The following is a 19544-nucleotide window of genomic DNA, read 5'->3' on the forward strand; positions in this document are numbered from 1 at the left end:
GCTGTCAGCACTGCCATCTGCATGGGATTGCATGGACCTGGGCCAAGCAGGAACCCCCCAGCCCTGGACCTACAAACTACAGGGACCATTTTGTCCCATCCTCATCAGTGGCTGTCAGAACATCCCTGAGCCCATCGGGGGCCATCACTGTGTGAGGGAGACTGGCTGTCAGACCTGCTCCAGAGGTTACTTTCCAAAAAGCAGCTTCTGCTGATTCATCCCCTCCTGACACTGCTGACTTCCTGTAAATGCCTGACCTGGGAATATAAATTACTATTAAGGCTGACAAGGATATACCCTCTGCAACAATAACTCAGGCAGCTGTGGTTTCCTAGCACAAAAGCACATCCTTTTTGCTTTGGCACAGTGAGCACATCCTTATGCAGGGGTCTCTCTCTGACCTTAGTGAGGCTGGAGTACTCTGACATGGGGGACAGCCATGCTCACACCACAGGCTCAGGGACAGCACAGGGACCATTCTTCTTTGTGGGGCAAATGATATACTGCAAAGGACTCAGTTCCTAATGTCTTCATTCTCAGCACAAGCCTATAAATGACATTACTCATCCCTCTCAGCGCTGGAGATATCCTAGAAAACAGCCACTACTGCTGGGCAGCATGGAAATTATAAGGGCTATTAATGCAGTCCCAAGGTTTCGGGGCAGGAGCTGATCACCAAGGGGGAGCAGGAAGGAATCTGTCCTCAGAAACAGCATTATTGCAGGAAGTTATGGAATGAAGTGATCATGGAGCTGGGAAGGCAGCAGAGGGAGGTGGTTTTTAGCATGCAGTGGGACCATGCCTATAAAGCAGCAATTGCACTAATATTCACAGGAGCCCCTTTGAAGACACATGAAGTGTGGTGTCTTCATCCTTACTAGAGAAAATTTCCACAGTGCTCCACTGACATCTGTCATAAAACAATCATATAATTCAAGGTTACAGCTTCAAGACTCTCTTAAAGGTACAAATTTGTTATAAAATGCACTACGTTAATTACAGCTAAAATTATTCCCAGCATTTTTACTTTGGTACTGAAACATCTGTTTGCATCTGCAATGAGCCTCTCTTATCCCATAGCAACTTGCATAATGTTTTCATTAACACCATCTAGCAAATGACAAGACAATATTCCAGCAATGTTTCTCCCACTAACAGATGTGATCTTATTGAAATCTCTCCCTTTGGCTCCCTTTAACTTCTTGCTCCCCTGGAATTATAGGAAATAGAAAAAGGGGGAAATAAAATCTACAATGAAGGGGAAGTTAAGCAACCATACTGCAAGCAACCTATAATAATAAATGATCTGAGTTTTGGAGAAAGGGAGCTTGCAGGTTATTTGTACTTGTTCTTAAGACCAACGGTGTGCCTCAACCCAAATTCTTTATTTTAAATGAAGTAAATGTAGCTGTCACTTAAAAGTGAGATGAGTGCCTGCTTTATGAAGCTGTTTACTAAGTAGACTCAATCATATCTGCCAAGTAGATGCTTTCTTTCAGCTGAATTTCTAGATTGAGGATGGGATCACACAAGATTCTTTCTCACCTCAGTCTTTGCTCGAACAGTTTGCAAGTCACTGTTGCTGCTGGATGCAGTGAGAGTGCTGCCTAGTGCCCAGAAATCCCTTCTAAATTCAAAGTGTTTCAGGGCAAAAGAGATCCCGCAAGGAGCACGCAGGGTATTAACACACTTTGTTCACTGGAGATCAAACGATTTCTCAGTGGGAGTCTTGACACAAGCAGGCTCCTCACAGTCCTCTGAAACTTCTAAGGTCTGGCAAAGCCAATATTTTCCTGCACAGGCCATTTCTGAAACTTTCTTGTTTTGGAAGTCTCTTTAAAGCCTTCTCAGCTGTTTTTAACATTGCTGCCACCCCAGAGCTGTCCTGCTGTCTTGTGACCCAGCTGTCTCTGGAGCCTGAACTCCACCAAGCTCCTCGGCAGTTTCTCTGGGGGCCCAGCAACCTGGCCCACGTTTGGAGCCACATGTCCAGCTCACAAGGAGGGAAAAGTGAACCTGGAATAAATCTTCTAACCTGTTCTCAACAGAATTATGCCTGGTGTCTGGATCCTTCCTGTTGCTCTCTAGTCCCCTTACTTTTTAAGCAAAGGAAATTCATCTGCATGAGAAACTGATGATGGATGCAGTAAAGAGTAACTTTATGCCATCAATCAAACACTTAATAGCAGTCCTAAAATTACAGCATAGTACAGCATAGTAGTTCCATAGCTGTAAGAAATATTTCTTTTTATTATTATTCTCATTTAGCCTGAAATATATCAGGACTTCATTTTCTGAAATCAATAAGAGAGAAGAAAGTCTGATTTAGCACGTGAAAGCAGCAATAAAGTGCAAGTCTCTCTTCTCTTCCTATGCCCTGGTATTGCCCTTCAGGGCTCACTACTAAAGGATTTGCCATCCCATGCTCAGTTTCTCATCAGTTTGCACAACATTTCCTGGGTGCCTTACTTGTCCTGAGGAAGCCACTAATGGTCCACAGAATGCTGGAGTGAGACTGAACTTTTGTACCACAAAACTTTACTCCAGCTCTTGCAGGGTTGTCTAACCTAAAACATCCCAAATGTATGTTATAGTGTACATGAAGTTGGGCTGAAGTTGTCACTTGGGTAATTTTTACCTTCTCCTTGCATTTTAGCCTTTAATACTCTCTTTTAAAAGCTTCACTCCCAAATCTTGAAGGCTATAAACTAACCAAAAGCTTAAATCCTCCCATAATTAACTGTGAAATTAAAGAAAGTTTTTTCTTCCCATGGGAAGCAATACTGCACTCTCATGCACCATCAGCAGCCATCTAGAAAACAGATTCAATCTCCAGCCAAGATTCTTCTCCTTGTTTAAGTATATTTCTGGAGATTGGTTAAACATATTAAAATCACATTACTTCTCCTGCATGTGCAGCTGCGCTCTGTGGGTGTGCCCTTGCTGCAGCCCTCCCTGAGAAGGTTTTGCTCTCACTCCTCACTCCCTGATTGCTGCATTGATGTAACCTCCTCATGGTCTTCCTTTAGAGCCCACATTCCCCCAGATCCTGGCTCATGCAATGCATCCCAGGAATGTTTCTACAGGAAGCACTGGGGAATTTCTGCTCTACATCATTTCAGATTTACCCAGAAAACAACAGACTCGTGCCTGGCTTTGTATGAAGTTGTTTGAACCATATTTGCATTGTGGTTCAAAGACACCAACCAAACTATAAAACTCTTGAGCTGAGGCTTGACACCCCCCCTTCAGATAAACAAAATAATGCAGCTGTTTCAGTTTGAGACTGGGCAGCTGAGGCACAGCAGGGCTCAGAGCCATTGTTACACTGCCCCAGTTGTGAGGTGTTAGCCTGACATTGCTTTTCAGGCATCATTTCGACCCATCCTTTTTTTGCTGATTATCTGCTCCCAGAGTGGTCTGTACTCTGTTTCTGTTTCAGCACTCATTGCCTGTCCTTGTTTTCTTTCCTCCTTCTCATAACCTAGGCATCTGATTGATTAACCATTCTTTATTTTGAGAATGTTGCCAAACTTTCTATTCGCCTCTAACTGTGTTCTTGTGTTTCTGGATCATTAAGCATGTAAATTAAATTCAATTGCAAATCGAATATATAATTGTGCATATGCAGGGTCTTGAAGAATAGGGAGGACTTTAATGAGATAAGATATTCCCACATCTGTAATTCTGACCTACTCAGTCTTTCAGAAAGGAATTGCTCAACAGATTTGAAATTGCATCATTTCAAATCATTTTGGCAGCTTTTATAATCAATTCTCTTCCTCTTATTGAAGTTTTCTGGATAAAGAAGGGCAACCCTTTCATCTCCTGTTCCTGGCTGTGAATGTGTCTACTACTAGATTGCTATCCCTTTGACTTAAATTCAGATATCTGAAATAAACAGATAATATACCTTGCTTTTCAGTGGAAATAAATGTAAATGTTTGAATCCCTGAGTCCAGGCAAGGATGGGGTTTTGCCACTCCTGGTGCTGGATAGAGGGGACCCTGCAGCTGGAAAACCTCAGTGGAGTGCCTTCATAGATGCCAGCTCTTCCTGAAAATCACTAGAAAATAAATCATACAATCCAGTTAACCTTTTCTTCTCTGATGTAGGGTATCCTTTTTTGAATGACTTTTTAATTTCTTTTTTTTTTTAACACAAAGGAAAAATCCTGTCCCATTATGAGACTTTTTCTCCTACAAGGAATTTGCTTTAATTTTGGACCATTCATGATGCAATAAGATAGGGCTTTGCCAAGGATGTTTCCTTGTTGGATCAGATTTACACACATTGCTCATTTCTATCACCATCCTTCACTTGTAGCTCCTAAATATCAACTGAACTCACTGAGTGTGGAAGTAAATGGGAAAATGAGATCATAAACAGATTATCTGGGATTAGTGGTCAATAAGGGCTTACTGGCATCTTTGGCAAGGAAAGAGATTTTATCCTTGTAACCTTCTGGATGCAACATATCACCTGCCTTGTATATTTTTTCTTTATTATTAAGCCATTTGAAATACTGAAGAATAAGTTTGATAAAACATCAGTTATTTAAGCAAACCAGTTTACTCCAGTGCCCAAGTGATAATCACCATTGCAATAAACAAATAAATCCATCATGGCCAAATTACAGCCTTGTTAATCATTCACAAGCTAAGCTAAAATAACTTGCAATAATTAGTGTATAGCGTGAGTTTTTCTGTTTCTCCTTCTCAAAGGATATTTGTCATCTGATTTTAATTGTTTGATATATATTAATGTTCAATTCTATAAATTGCATCTACTAAAATATTTCATTTATTGGCATGGGGTTTATGGTGGTCTTGCAAGCAGGTAACGCTGGGGATTGAAATCCATGAAACTCTAATGTGCTGCTTTGTAGCATTGAGACAGAACTGCCCACAGGATGGGCTCCATGTCTGGGGGAAATGGGGTGACAATCACCCTCATGGAAATTTTCATTTCAGTTCAGTAGTACATGTAACTCTAAAATTTGCTTTATTGAAAATTTCATGTCAGTAAAGCTTTATTGCCAGGAAGGCAGAACTTGGACATAGGAGGTTCATTAAAATTCCTACAGTTGTCACATTTTGAAATTAAAAAATTATGGAAGTTTAGTTTGCAACATTTGTCCACTAATTACACTGTACTTGCCTAAAATTACAGTCTGCAAGACACTGAGTGAAGAAGTTATTCCTGACACCTTTTCTAAGCTCTGTGTAGCTCCTTCAGCCCCGGAGACATCTGCTCATTTCGCTGCTGCTCAGAGCTCCTCCCTTACCTGCCAGAAGATTTGTGGGCGTGAGGTCTGCAGGGTGCTCTGCAGCTGCTGCTGTGGGTGAGAGGGAGCAGCAGCAGCCAGCCCTTCCTACTCCCCCTTTCCTCAGAGCACCATATTTGCCTCTGCCCAGATTACTTTCCAAGGTAAAATATGCAAATAGCCTGGAATTAATCTGCACAGGGGTATGTATGGCTTTTCTTTTAAAGGTATCAGCTTGCAAATGCTCCATTTCCAGCTGTCAATTATGAAGAATTAAAATCAACAGCCTTTATTATTTATTGTTCTCTATACCTACTAATAGCCTCTTAATTGTGTTTTGGATGGGGTATTTTTAGAGGGAATCATTAAGTTTTCATATGCTGGCAGACTAGAGAATTAATGAGAGGCTCTCAATTTAGCCATAAACAACTAACTTTATTTAAAACATTCAATTTCCTCCTATTCATTTTGTTGCTCTAATCTTCACATCCTGTCCTGACACACTGCTGCTCTGGCTGTAAGGTTTTTCCTTCAGGATATCATGGCCCACCTGGTCCTGCTGCTCCCTGGGTCTCGAGGAGCAGGGAGTCAGCCTGGGGGCAGTGCTGAGGATGCCCACAGTGGAGTGTTGCTGTTATTTGCTGCCTATCCTTATTGCCTCACTCTGCTTTATCCCTTTTTTTGCTGTGGCACCCTGGGATGCAGGAACACGTTGTTGTTTCAGCAGCAGAAGGCTTTCAGGGACAGCCTGTGCCAGTGGCTGCAGGTGCTCCCCAGATATTAAAAGATTTCTGCACACAGAGAGAAGCTCAAGGCATCAACATGAGGTTTTCTACCAAATAACCAGGGTGGCTCAGCCCTGCTTTGGTCCCAGACCAGTTTTAGAGCGTACGGCCTGTTTAAGTCCTACCATGCAAGAGATAAATAAAGAATATAGCTGATACACACCTTTGAGATGTTTCCAGCTAAGCCTTGAGGACAAGAAATGTTCATCTGATTGTGCCATATCTTTGATCCCTGCTCTAGGATTGACTCCTTCCCTTCTCACCTCCTCCTCCAAACCTTCCCAAAAGGCTTGCCCAGGCTTTACTAATTTTTTATTAATCTTGTATCTTATTTTAAATCAGTCTGTATCTCCATCACTAAACATAACTTCTAATATTCTTCTTCTAATCCCTCCTGCTGTAGAGTTTTTCCACACCAAAAAAAAAAAAAAAAACAAAACCAACCAAAGACAAAACCTCAAAACAACTGAAGTCATTTTCTAGAGGCTGCAGAATAGCTTCTTTCCTTTCCTATGCCATTTTCCTAGGATTTTCTTTATTTGTATGTAAACCAGAAGGTGCCAATTGACAGAAATAAAACATCCTCAGAGGACCTAATTCCAGCTTGTTTTTGCAGCAATCCATTGCTCTGATGAGAGCTGTAAGACATTTTTTGAAGGACCAAGCTCTTCTGTTAGTTCAAGAAATACACTTTCTCTCATCAGGTGGGGACAAGGGCTTGGGAGCAGAGGCCACACTTTGTACTTCACTTCTTCTGTTGTATTCAGTGTTTTTTCCCTTCCTTCACAGCACAGAAATCAGGCAGGGCACTGCTGTGAGGAAGGCAGATGGGAACTGCCTGCTCTGTCCCTTCAGGCTGGCTTTATTCCTTTCCAGATAAGTGTTGTCAGCTGCAACCGTGCTCAGTAGAAAAGAGAAGTGCTTGGTCAAGAGTAGAAGAGACAAGCAGGGACCTCTCAGGAGATCACTAACCTATTTTTCTGTAGTAAGGAGCAGCTAAAATGAAACTTCTTGCCTTTACAACACATATTTATAACAAAAATAAGATTTTAAAATATTTATTTAGTACTAGATTTAAGGGCTGGGCTGAGGTTTCAAGAGAATAAGGCATTGCCTTACCTCAAATATTCACATGGTCTGGTAAAATACGGAGGAACCCCCATTTCACTGCCTCTGCAGGGTGATCAGCCCTGTCCTGGGCTGACCTCTGCTCAGTTCCACCTTCACAGCCCTGCTGATCCTGAGCCTCTGCAGGAACACCACACCACTTTTTAACTGGGCAATTCCTCACACAGCAGCTGGTGGAATCTCTCTCCTGCTGGCACACCTGTGTCCATGCTAGGTTCTAGCTGACGTTTGGAGAGCAGGTAGAGAGTGTGATTTTTTTTTTTCTCATGTCCTTAAAGGTTGATGCTAGTCTGGCAAAACAGAGACACCGGGGACTACCTGCTACTACTCATCTGTGCTCAAATGCCATTGCCATCCACCTATTCTGGTTCTTGCATGCCTGAGGTGCTGAGATGGAGCCACTTTCTTCTCAGCCACCCACACTTCCACACAAACCAGGAGAAAGCTGAAATTTCATTTTTGCAAGCAAGCACATGGCAGGATCAGAGAGAAAATAAAAGAGCTTTAAAAACAGTTTGGGTCATCCCATTAACACACAATAATGTTAAACCAGGCAGATGAAAAATCAGGAGGAATCACAAAACTGCACCTATAGGCAACAATTGGAAATGCAATTCAGAGACAGGGTGGAGGACTGTGTTTAAAACTGGTTATTTCCCTCACACACCCATTTATAACTCCCTTAGTGCTTTCTAAGAATAAAGCAGATGTACATAAGAAAAGCCCTAGGTAAGACCTTGACTCCTTGCTGGATTTCCACATTGCATGTGGGGACTCCAAACCCAGTTTCCCAGAAACTGTTTCCCTGGACTGGAGGAGTTCATCTCACCAGGTAGGGATGGGGTGAAGGTGGTACATTGTGTCTGTGGAACAGTTCAGTGAAGGGAAAATGGTGTGTTGGGAAGTATAGTCAGATGCTGGGAGACAGATACAGAAAACCAGAATGACCCTGACACAGGGGCAGAAACAAAGTGGAGAAAGATCAAAATATCCTGGTATGTTTTTCTAGAGGAGAAATGAGTCAGTTTTAGATGCCATGACACTGTGACATCCAAGAACATGGCAAAATGCAAACAAGAATGGAAATTTTCAATGGTAAGAAGACCTGGCTTCTAATGGTTGTTGTAAAACAAGAGGTTTTGGAGGCATAAACCTTCTTACCTTGGGATTCAGACCATAATAAGGGTGCAGCCAGCCCCATGTGAGCCTCACAAACCCCTCTGTGTCAATGACACCCTCACCAGCTCATCCTCCCTGGTCCTCACATGAGGCCACAACACAACCCCCTTTTAATGATATTCCAGGTCAGCTGCCAGCTCCTCCTGGTGTCCCTGCAAGTCACAAATCGGTTGCCTTGCCTGGCTGATGTGGAGGGCAATGTGAAGCTGCTACCTCAGAAGGACAAAATAAGAAAATCTGTGTTCCCTGCTCTGCCTTTCCTCCCACTGCTTTAATCAAACTGGTTTTCTGATGAGCAAAGCAGGCATGTAGAGACCGTGTTACAGACACTCAGGAAAAGAAGAGCAAAAGTCCCAGGGCCCCTCCTGGCATTGCTAGCTAACAGATTTTCCTCAAGGTGGGAAGAATAGGGCAATCTATTTAAATTCAGGCAATAAAAATCCACATTCTTCCTCTATCCATCTATTCCATCCATCCTCTTCCATCTATTCTTGCAACCTTTAAGATGAATAATAAATAAAAAACCAAAGGAAGACTTGGTATGCTTTTCTAGAAAATGTTTCCCCTTCAGCTAATAGCAATATATCTTTACACCTGCTCAGTCAATTTTTAATCAAAAGTAAAAATACCCTCTTTGACTTTTTGTTCAGAATATCAAAGGCAATTTTCAAAGGTCTTAATAACACTTAAGCACCTAGACTCAGCTGAAAATTTGTGTACATTGCCTACTGAATTGCTTCTATGTATGCCTCCAAAAATCTCATCATACATCTGGAGATAGATTGTGTGATGCAGTGAATTAGCTGGGTATAAGCAGGAATGTAATGTTAGTTCAGTGCTTCACCAGAGCTCATTTATCCTGTTTAGAAATATGCTTGTCTGCTTATCCACCTAGTTAGGATGTGATATTGCTCCCTGAAAATACACCCTGCAGGTAACAAGAAACACACAAAAAGCAATTTCACTGTAATTGATTCCTTTGTCAAAATGATGTAAAAACAAACTAACTTCATAAATATCTACAGAGCAAATCCACACTTCATCACAAAGATAAGCATTAGATCTCTTGAGTTATTGAAGATTTATGCTAACGTATATGAAAAATCAGAATGCAAAGACCAGAATATTTGTCTGTTCACAAAACCAGAGGGATGATGCACATACAGACATTACATCTCACATCTTAATCACTAAAGGTATAGCTGTGAGCAATGCCTTGTTCCACAGGAGGGCAAGTACCTGTATTCCATCACCAAGATCCTCCAGTAATGATGTTTCATGTACTGGGAGTGCACCCCACAACAAAGTCAATCCTGACAGCACAGCTGAACACCTCCATCATGCTCAAACACTGGTGACATGACCTTCCTCAAGCTGCTGTTCTGGAAGGTGGAAAATGTTCTGGAAGGTTCTTTCAGCTCTGCTGTGGGTTTTGGTGTTGTTTTGGGGTTTTTTTTAGATTTTAAGAACCAGTTCCTTAAATGTGGATCTAACTTTACCTACAGTAACCAACAGCCCAGCTGAGTAAATGATTCCAAGTAGCAACAAAATGTTGCAAGATTCCCTTTTTTTGAGGCAAATTGCTTGTTTGACTTTTTTAACAGAAGGGATTTAGAATAGACCACATATTCTGCTCAATCAGACCTTGATCTCAGAAGCTCTTTTATCCATCATTCATATTTATCAAGAGGTCTTTCTTGAATTCCTTGAATAGACCTCAGGGAGAGCATTTTGGTTGCTGTGTTTGTGCTTTTACTCATTAGGCCACTGGTACACAGCAGCCATCCTGGTTTCACCAAAAACATAAACCAGAACTTTTCAGAGGTTGGTGTTTAAGGGTTTTCTAGCAATTCTCCTACAATCCTAAACCAGCTTCTGCAACTTTCATTTTGATCGCTCTGCATGAGAAGTTTCCAAATTCTGTACATCTGTAAACTCCTACAAATGTTCAGATGGAAATGTGGCCCCCTGGGGCCACAAATTTGAGTCTACAGATGGGAAGCTTTTGTTTTCCCAAGTTATTTTCCATGGGCTTGTAAAACCTAATCTTTAGATCGACAGGGTTCCATGGACCACAGCTTGAAAAGCTCCAAAGTAATTCACAAAAAGGTTACTGTCTCCTGACGTGCAGGGACAGGGGCTGCTCTGCAGAAGAAGTAAAATACATTCTTACTGTAAAACTGCACAAATGATACACAGGATCACAAAAGCATCCACGTCCACAAACCCACAGAAAAGACAACAGAGCTCAAGCTTGTGCTGGCTAAAAGACTAATGTCTCAGCCTTGCAGTTATTCCTGCAGGGAACTGTAGGTTCAGATTTCCCTTTGCATCTTTGTGACATCACAGTATGGAGTGCTCAGAGAGGAAAGGGTTATTTCCCTTAGCCTGGGGTTATTTCCCATGGTCCCTATTCACATAGGAACACTTTTACAAATATATCCTCCATGCAATGAAATTTTAGGAATGCCTAGAAATGGCTTGAAGGAAAACTAAATAGGGAATTCCAGAGGGGAAATGTCCCTCCTCCACTAAAAATTTTAAATTTCAACTATTTAAAACTTCTTAGTTTGATCATCTGTAGCGTTGCTTGGAAATAGAGATTTCCATTGAACTATTAAGAAACACACTCCTTAGAGCTCTAAAATTTCAGAGATCATGGAATATGGGAAAGAAAAACCAAACAAGCATACAAAGCCCATTGTCTGTCCTGCATGTCATAGATGAGCCATATGGCCATGCCATAGATGGCCATATGAGCCATTTATTGCCTTCTTTGGAGGAAGGTAATAAACCAGTGTTGTCCAAAAGCACAAGTGAAACACAACCAGAAATTCCCCTTTCTCAGAACTCAACAGCACCAGTGCCACCTTCTGCATGGATTGTCTGGGTTCTAACTCGGAGCTCAGAAAATCATAGCTGGGTGACATGGGTTAAACCACTGTACACCATAGCTGCCCGACCCCAGTTTGCCAGCACTTCCCAGCCTGCCAGGAAAGTGTGGGAAGGATAAACAAGGGGGACTTTTGAGGTCTTTTGAGCCTACATTTAATAGAATTATGCAAGTTAGATTTGCAGACTAGCACAGTTTCTCCAAAATATCATGGCCTATATTCTGCATCTTCACATTTTCCTCTCTCTTGCACCCAACCCCACACTTTACCACATCTTGCTTTCCAAGGACAGGTCTTCCCATAAGGACTCAAGCCTAGTTCGGGAAGGTCCTTGCGGCTTCTTCTCAAAAAGCCCTCACAATTCTGGAATTTTCCAGTTAATTTCTCAGTGGTGTCACATCTCTGAAGGAAAACAGGTCCAAGACATGAATGACATATTTAGCAGTTCTGCAAGCTTCCCCTCTTTTCCTCCATCCCTGCTCATTATTTGGAACACATCCCTTGTTCCCTTTCAGAATTAACCTGTGTTAATCTGTCGGTCATCTCCCACCCTGTCCTGTGTTGTATCTCCTTCCCAACATTTCCTTTAATCAATATTCCCTCCAGACACACTAAGTGCAGTTCTTTTTATAAACGAATCTGCTCTCACCCGGGAGATTTGACATTCAGACAAACTCAACGTCCCTCTTCATCTAAATAATTTAAGGGATCTGCATCCCCTATCAAAGACTAATATATCAGGCACTGCCAACAAGGCACCTTCATTGTTCTTCAGTGCACATTTAAAGTGCATTCCCTGCTTGGCAGAGGAGCTCTGTCAAGAGCCACAGTGACTCAAAGATTTCTTCACAGAGCTGTTGCACCATAAAAAACACCAGCACAAGTCTCTCAACAGAAATTGTTGTGATCACCTGCCCCAATGTGCAGCCCAGCAAAAAGGGAAAATCACCCAGAATAGCCATGACCAGACACTGTCTCATAATTGAGCTCATGTAAAACTTCCAATACTTAAGGCTCCCCTCATCTTCAGATACATTTTGAATTAGCCTCCCTGATGAGCTTACATTTTTCATTTAACCAGGAATTTATGTCTTCAGCTTCCAGTCACCAAATATTACATCTGCTCAGATAGTGATGCCTTTGTTCTCAAAAATCTCTTTCCCATTTGAACTCTGAGAACATCACCTCTGACCTCTTTTTTTTGACAAGTTTTAGCTCAAGGCAGGTTTCTCCTTGCTTGTACTTCTGCACAAGCTGTCTTTGGAATAGTGTTTCTAAATGCTGGATATCAGAGCAAGAACAAACTCCACCTACACAGATACACCCCGCAGAGCCTTTCTGATGTCTTTCCCCCTCTGCTGCAGATGTGACCTCCAGGGCACAGCCCTCTGATCCTCTGTCCTTCCTCTGGTTGGGGATGGACACCAGCTCTGCACGACTGCTGCTGCCAGGGGAAGCTGAGATCTGCAGCAGCTTCTGAGGACAAACTTTGAGGCTGGTCCATTGAGGATAAGGAAAAAAAGCCAGAACTTATGACACAGACAGCAGACTTTAGATCCAAAGTTTTCAGCCTGGACTGATGTCCATGACCTCTTTTTAAAGATAAGATTTTCAGAAGGGAGAAGCCATTAGTGGTGATCAGAGCTGTTTACTGTTCACAGAGTGACAAGTGAAGAAAAATGAAATTTCTCCTTTCAGATGCTGGTGCCCAGGGTAATACCTCTTACTTATAAAAACAACTTACAAGGTGCTGGGAAAATCTTCCTGTCTCCTCATCATTCCCCCTGCCTGGGTGCACCACATTCACTGTAGTACTATTGAAAAAGATAACCACGAAACATTATCCTGTCTTTAACAACAACAAATGTAAGTGCTGAGGAAGGTAGTCAGCACCAATCACTTTAGAAGAAGCATTAATGGAATGAACTGCACGGAAAGCTGGTTTTTCATACATTTGCTGAAGCCCTGAAGCAAAAGGGTATATTTTCTTCCAGAACTACAGGGCTGAAACAAAGTACTTTCCAGAGACAGAACAGCTGAACCAGAAGAATGAGAAAATTTTATGGCATCTTCAGCTCCCACAGCCAATCTGCCCCACCTGAGGCCTTTTATTTCATAATTCTTCCACTGAAACTGAAGCTCTCCCAGTCAATGTCATGGAAACAGAGACTGGATGCAACTTCCATCCTTCTCTTTGCCATGAAGAGGGGCCAGGGAGTGCCTGATGATCCCAACATGTGGAAACATGGCTTTTGGTGAAATTATCTGATATTAACTGAGAGGAAGACTTTCCATCATGACCAGGCAGTGAAAGGACTGTACTACTAATTTCAATCCTTTAATGTTAATGAAAGAGAACTGTTGCTGTCAAAACTAATAAGGGATTTTTTTCACTTTTCCATTTATATAGTAGCAGGAATTGTAAAATAGCTTAATGATAGATAACTGTACTGCTGGAGCTTCCTTAGTTTGTCATTTCATACAAAAGGATCTCAGCCACCATAAAATTAAATTTCTCCACATTACAATTGTTCAGCAATGAGACAAACCAAATTTTCTGCTAATTGAATGCAGTGAGGTACTTATATATTCATAGCGAGCTGGTGCTTTCAGCACCATTGCACTCTGGCTCTGCAGGAGCCTTCCCAGCAGCAGTGTTGAGCTGGTGTGGAGCTGGCACAGCCACCAAGTCACCCACAGAGCTGTCAGCACTGGCTGGCAGCCCAAGATGCCACCTTGGTCTTGGTAGGGACATGGGTTTGCTTTTCTTCCTTGAAAAGCCCCAACCTGTTCTCTTGGGAATGTTTCCTGGAGACTGCTCTCCTTGTTTTGCAGAAACAGGACTAGACAGCCTGAAACACCCCCTGATTCCTCCAATTCACCACTGGCTGAAGGTTAAATTTTGCTAGATCATTATCCTCCAGAACTTCAGAGCACAGCTATTCAGGAACCTCTAACTTGCAGGTTTCTAAACACAATTCCTCATTGCCTAGCACTAAATAAAATTAACAATTCAAGGTAAGACACACTTCATGAATGCCTGTGCTTTGCCTTCCTTGCTGCAGTGGGGATGCTCTCTGGACTGATGTGAGCATTCCACAGAGGACCCTGATCCTCTCCCAACAGTCAAAGCAAAACAGGCCCTTAAATACTAAATCTCAGCCTCTCTCTCTCTCTCTCTCCATACTTGATTAGATTTCTCCAGTGTTTGACAGACTCTGATGTTAATTCTAGACATCCTTTCTTTAAAATCCCATCCCTCTCCTTGAGTTCTCTAACCTATGTTTGTCCAGTTTTCCTAGTCTGGCATGCCCTGCAGTTGTTGACACAACGAGGTGTCTGCAGTCAGACCCCAGTGAAATACCAGGGCTTTGGTCCTGTCTTGTTCCAGGTTATCCTCCTTCATTCACCAGTGAATTACCCTTGCACATGAGTCTTTCAAAAGGAGAAAATGTGCCAGCTTTCATCTTTTCCATTATCTAAGGACTGGAAGGTAATGAACAGGAGAATGAGACATAAGAAATGAAGCCAGCTCGTAGCTGTACAGGGGAATTTGCATCCTGCCAGCTGACAGGTAACCAGGGTCACACAACTGCACTCTGCAAATCTGTTTCTTATTCACTGTTGTCAAATTTGCCACATCAGTCCAAGTTCCAAGACTTCTTAATAAGCCACTTACAGCCCCAGCTACTAGAATTATCCTGTTCAAAAATTTCCGGCTTTCATTTTCTGAAAGTACTTTTCTCATCTCCATGGTTGCACAGAGCAGCTTGAAGCAAGTATACATTGAACTCAAAATAACATATGTTCAAAAAAAGCCTTATAATTTCAATCCTCTTATGATCTCTGAGTAATAGATTTGATATTTTTCAAAACTTGCATTTGGACAGATTGGGTGTTAAATATGTGTCTGTGAGTCCGTACATACATGTGTACACGTGCATGTGCACATGCCCATCTTTTCAGACACGATCTATCCAAAAGGACATAGATGAAAATGAAGAAAAACATAGCAGTGCTTTCAAAGATTAATTTGGGAAGACACCCATTCCAGTTCTATATATTGCAATGTTAAGAATAGAAGCAATTCACAAATGCCTGAAAGCCCCAAAAACACAGGCTGCTAAGAAAGTGCTGTCAGAGACAAGCAGAGCAATTTCCAGTTGACTTACTGTGTGAGGAATCAAAAAACAAGGGTTAAAGGCTATCAGAGGCCAAAGCATGAGCCTTCTATCTATCCTCGAACAACTAACTTGGACAACACATTTGAGCTAGGTTTCTGCAGGCACTAAGGTACCCAAACTTTTTCTGCTGGCAAATTCCCCTGAAAGACTGATGTTGCTGTAGATCTACCCCTACTCTCCCTGCATTGAGAGAACAGGTACCAATATAATGCAGTTCTCTCCTATTCCAGAACTATCCTGCTGCTTGGTCAGTGGGTTGCCAGAAGGTGAATTGGATTCCTCAGAATGGAAAGCATGGGTCAGTTATTAATTATGGAATTAATTTTATACACAGCATTTCAGGAAAATGCATTCAGACATTTTGCAGCCCTTCATACCAAGGTCAGTTTTATTCTCCACATACAACAGTGAGCTTTGCTGAGATCTGTGTGAGCTGCCAGCAGGACTCTGCTCACACTCGCTGTCCATTAATCCACTGATTAGTTTAGTCACTCACAACATTCTATTTCCACTTTATACTTTCACTATTGTCTTTTATACTTCCTGTATTCCAGGAGTATTATGGGGATCTTTTATTAACACATACACATGGGGATGAGATTTAATCTCTTTAATTTATTACCTGTTGTATTCCTAGTAAACCTTTCTTTGCAATATCCAGGCAGCATCCTGATGCTAAATCACTGCTGAAAGACAATACAGAACTGCAAAGTATTCTTTATTAAATGTTTTATTTTATTACTAAAACTCTTCAAATGTCCTTAATATATTTTTCAAGCTGTTTTCATTTGGCAGTGAAATGGCTGATCCTTGAAAGCTTTTGTCTTAGTGCTTAAACCAGTGAAATCTGTATTCCCTCCTAGGTGAATTTCCCATGGTTTCCTATAACAGAGATTATTGACATTTTCACTGGTTGCTATGGAGAGGGTCACTGCATACATTTAGTAGCCTGGGAATTGAACATGTCCAAAGGGTCTCATGAAGGATGGCTTGGTCTTGCAAAAGGGTTTCCAGCTTTGGCCAAGAGCTGTCCTAGAATCTGTTATATAGGGAGCTGCATCTTCTAAAGGTAAGGAGAAATGAGACAATCAAGGTCTTGTGGAGAAAGTTGCACATTTCTTGAGCAGGGAAATCTGGGACACCACGAGTGAAGCTCTTGGCTCCAGAACTCCAAAGGTGGCTTAACCCCTGCAAGCCTGGCTCAATACAGAGCTTTTCTCCAGCATACAGAGAAATGCCCAGGAGGGCATCCAGCTGCAGCACAGCCTGACCTGCCATGAGGTGTTCACTGCACCTGCTTGTGCTGTGCAGCTCCTCAAGCCCAGTTCTTCCAGAACCATCTCAGGAGCCCTCTGAAAACTGGACCCAGAGCCAAGCTGCCGACTTGTTTATTGATGAGCTGTTCCTCAGAGGGACTAAGTGAAATATCTGTAGGGAAAGACCTCACCAAACTGAGCATTAGCTGGGCTCAGTGTGTTTTTGTCCCCCCTGGTACCCATTCTGACTGTCAGTTTGCCACAATGCAGTATTTAAGTGATGTATCTCTATAAAGCAGGCTGAAAAATACTGGCATTATTCTACACCGTTCTTGGATTCTTTGGAGTGGAATTGTCTTTTCAAAGTGCCTCAACCTTTTAGTTTGATGTACTACCATTTAGCAACCCTAAGGATCAACCACCTCACAAAGGAAACAAACCTCCATATAAATGTCTTTAGTTTTAATAGGGTTTTTTGGCCTTTTTTTTATTATCTGGCCAATGTTTATCATATATGTACACTTCCAGACTAAGTTTCTCTAACCTTTTCAAGCTCCAGTTTTCAAGATGAACTGCTTACTTAATAGCCACCATCATAATTTCTACTGGGACTTCTTACAACTAATATATTTAATTTTTAACTGGCAAAAAATTACTAAATGTCTCTTATGAGGCTTAAAGGCAGACAAATTTTTACAGGACGTAAACCCAGGAGTTCTGAGTCCTGTTCTGTGTCTCAAGCTCCAAGAGCACAGCAGTCAAACCCAAGAGATTCATTTTGCCATCATCCTCCCCATGGAGCTGGCAACTGTTCTAGGATGCCACATTTTTAGCAGGCTTTGTTGCCAGCATGGTGCCTGCAAGGTTTCAGAAGGCTGAGGCCACACAGGGAGTGAAGGGCTCCTCTGTCCCTTCCCAAGGGTGTCCGTGCTGCCCCTGCCTCCCTGCAGGGCTCTGCTCAGAGCAGGGCAGAGCACGCTGCAGGCTCTGTGCCTGTGAAATTCAGCAACAAGGCTCACTTTCAAGTGACACAACCAGCTCTGAAATGTCAGAACAACCCAGGAAATTAACTGTCAGATCAAGAATAGCTGCTGAGGGTGACCCCCTGCGAGCTGAAGCAATGGCACTCAGGAGTAGGTCATGTTCCAGAGACACTGCCAGGACAGCTTCTCCTTTTCCCCTCCAAAGCTCACAGCCCACATGGCTCAGGGTACCGAGGAGCACTGAGGCACAGAAGGGATCCCTGCTGAGAACAAAGAGCTGAAAGCCTTGGTTTCTGACCTTTGCAGCCCACCTTCCTGTTCCCTTAGATGAGAATCCAAAAAAACCCATTCATACCCAGAAGAGGGTTCGCCATAGAGACCGGGGAATGACAAGAAGATATTTGCTTTTCCTCAGTTCTAAATTCTGGTCTCCCAGTTCTTTTTTATGCCCTGGCAACCCTGCAGTCCAGTCCACCCATATCCCACCAACAAGCAGTGGAGTGGGAAATGGTGCCTGTCTGGGAAAGCACACAGGTGAAGTGCAGGTTCACCTGCAAGTTCACCACCCAACTGCCTTGGGTGATGGCAGCTGAACACCCCTTTTCCCATTACGGCTATGACTTCTTGGTGACTTCAAGTTAGCTGCAAGCTGTCCCTTGCAGTCAGGTCCCTGCAGCCATCTCCTGCAGGCTGTAGCTGCAGCCCAGCTGTGACACATGAGCAGCAGCTGGTGGGAGGCACAGCTGTCTGACAGCTCCATGAATTGGGCAGCCCTGAGCACACCAGGGATGGGAATAAGGCCCCTTCTCTGTCACCACTCTGAAATGGAGGTCCATTTTTCAAAAAATCCACAGATGGAGCTGTGGCTATGTCAATGCCTTCATTTCCCCTGCAAAACACACCCTGTGTACATGCCCAAGGCCCCTGCAGCTGGGAGAAAGGTTCATCCAGCCAAGGGGCCCAGTGGGGACTGACCCACCCAGAGAAAACCAGGTCCCTTGGATCTTTCTCCTGTGTGAGAAACCTTTTCCCTGAAGTCATTTTAAATATGAGCACTGTTTCTGTCTGTTCTTTCTCCCCACAGAAAATCCCTGCTTTCATCAAAGACTTGAAAAGGGAGAGAGAAAAGGGCTGGCCATGTCAAAGGCTGCTATTATTGCTGCCTCCTCGTGACAGGCACAGGGGAAGGTGGCTGCTTAAATTCCTAAGACAGACAGACAATGATAGGTAGCAGATGGATGGACGGGCTCCTGCCGGGAGCAGACAATGAATTTCATTTTGTTACAGCACATCTACTGCAGAAGGGGGATGATACTGCAGTGCGTGTGCCAAGTTCCCTTCGCTGGAATGGATCCTGCACAGACCAGGCTCGCACACGGCAGAGATTTTATATATTAAACAGCAAAGAAAAAAGGGCTGACTTACAGCTTTTGTCTTCACAATCCATTCACAGTAACAACCTAACGGGCAAAGGAGGGCTGTCCCACTTTCTGCGGCGCCAGGAGATGCTTTCCATAGAGCCAGTCCCTCAGACGCTCACGGCTGTGCACAGAAATCGCTTCTCCCTCAGCGGAGCTCGAACGCTCCTGGACGGAAACTTGGGAGCGCTGAGCGGCCCCGGCTGATGGCAGGGACACGGCTGGGACCCTAAAAGGGACAGTCCGGGAGGGGACAGCCCGGCTGATGGCAGGGACACGGCTGGGACCCGAGAGGGGACAGCCCGGCTGATGGCAGGGACCCTAAAAGGGACAGTCCGGGAGGGGACAGCCCGGCTGATGGCAGGGACACGGCTGGGACCCGAGAGGGACAGTCCGGGAGGGGACAGCCCGGCTGATGGCAGGGACACACGGCTGGGGTCCCGAGAGGGGA

The 19544-nt window shown here is 43.3% G+C and overlaps 1 long non-coding RNA gene across 1 annotated transcript in view; it reads right to left on the reverse strand.

The window, feature by feature from the left end:
- The window catches only part of LOC134423446 (uncharacterized), a 110663-nt gene extending 91412 nt beyond the window's left edge, over nucleotides 1-19251 (reverse strand). Inside the window, exon 1 of the long non-coding RNA XR_010029122.1 lies at nucleotides 19101-19251. This is a non-coding gene — a long non-coding RNA (uncharacterized LOC134423446). The remainder of the gene's footprint in view (nucleotides 1-19100) is intronic.
- Between the last annotated feature and the right edge of the window lie 293 nt (nucleotides 19252-19544).

Source organism: Melospiza melodia, chromosome 12, assembly GCF_035770615.1.
Source record: "Melospiza melodia melodia isolate bMelMel2 chromosome 12, bMelMel2.pri, whole genome shotgun sequence".
NCBI lineage: Eukaryota > Metazoa > Chordata > Aves > Passeriformes > Passerellidae > Melospiza > Melospiza melodia.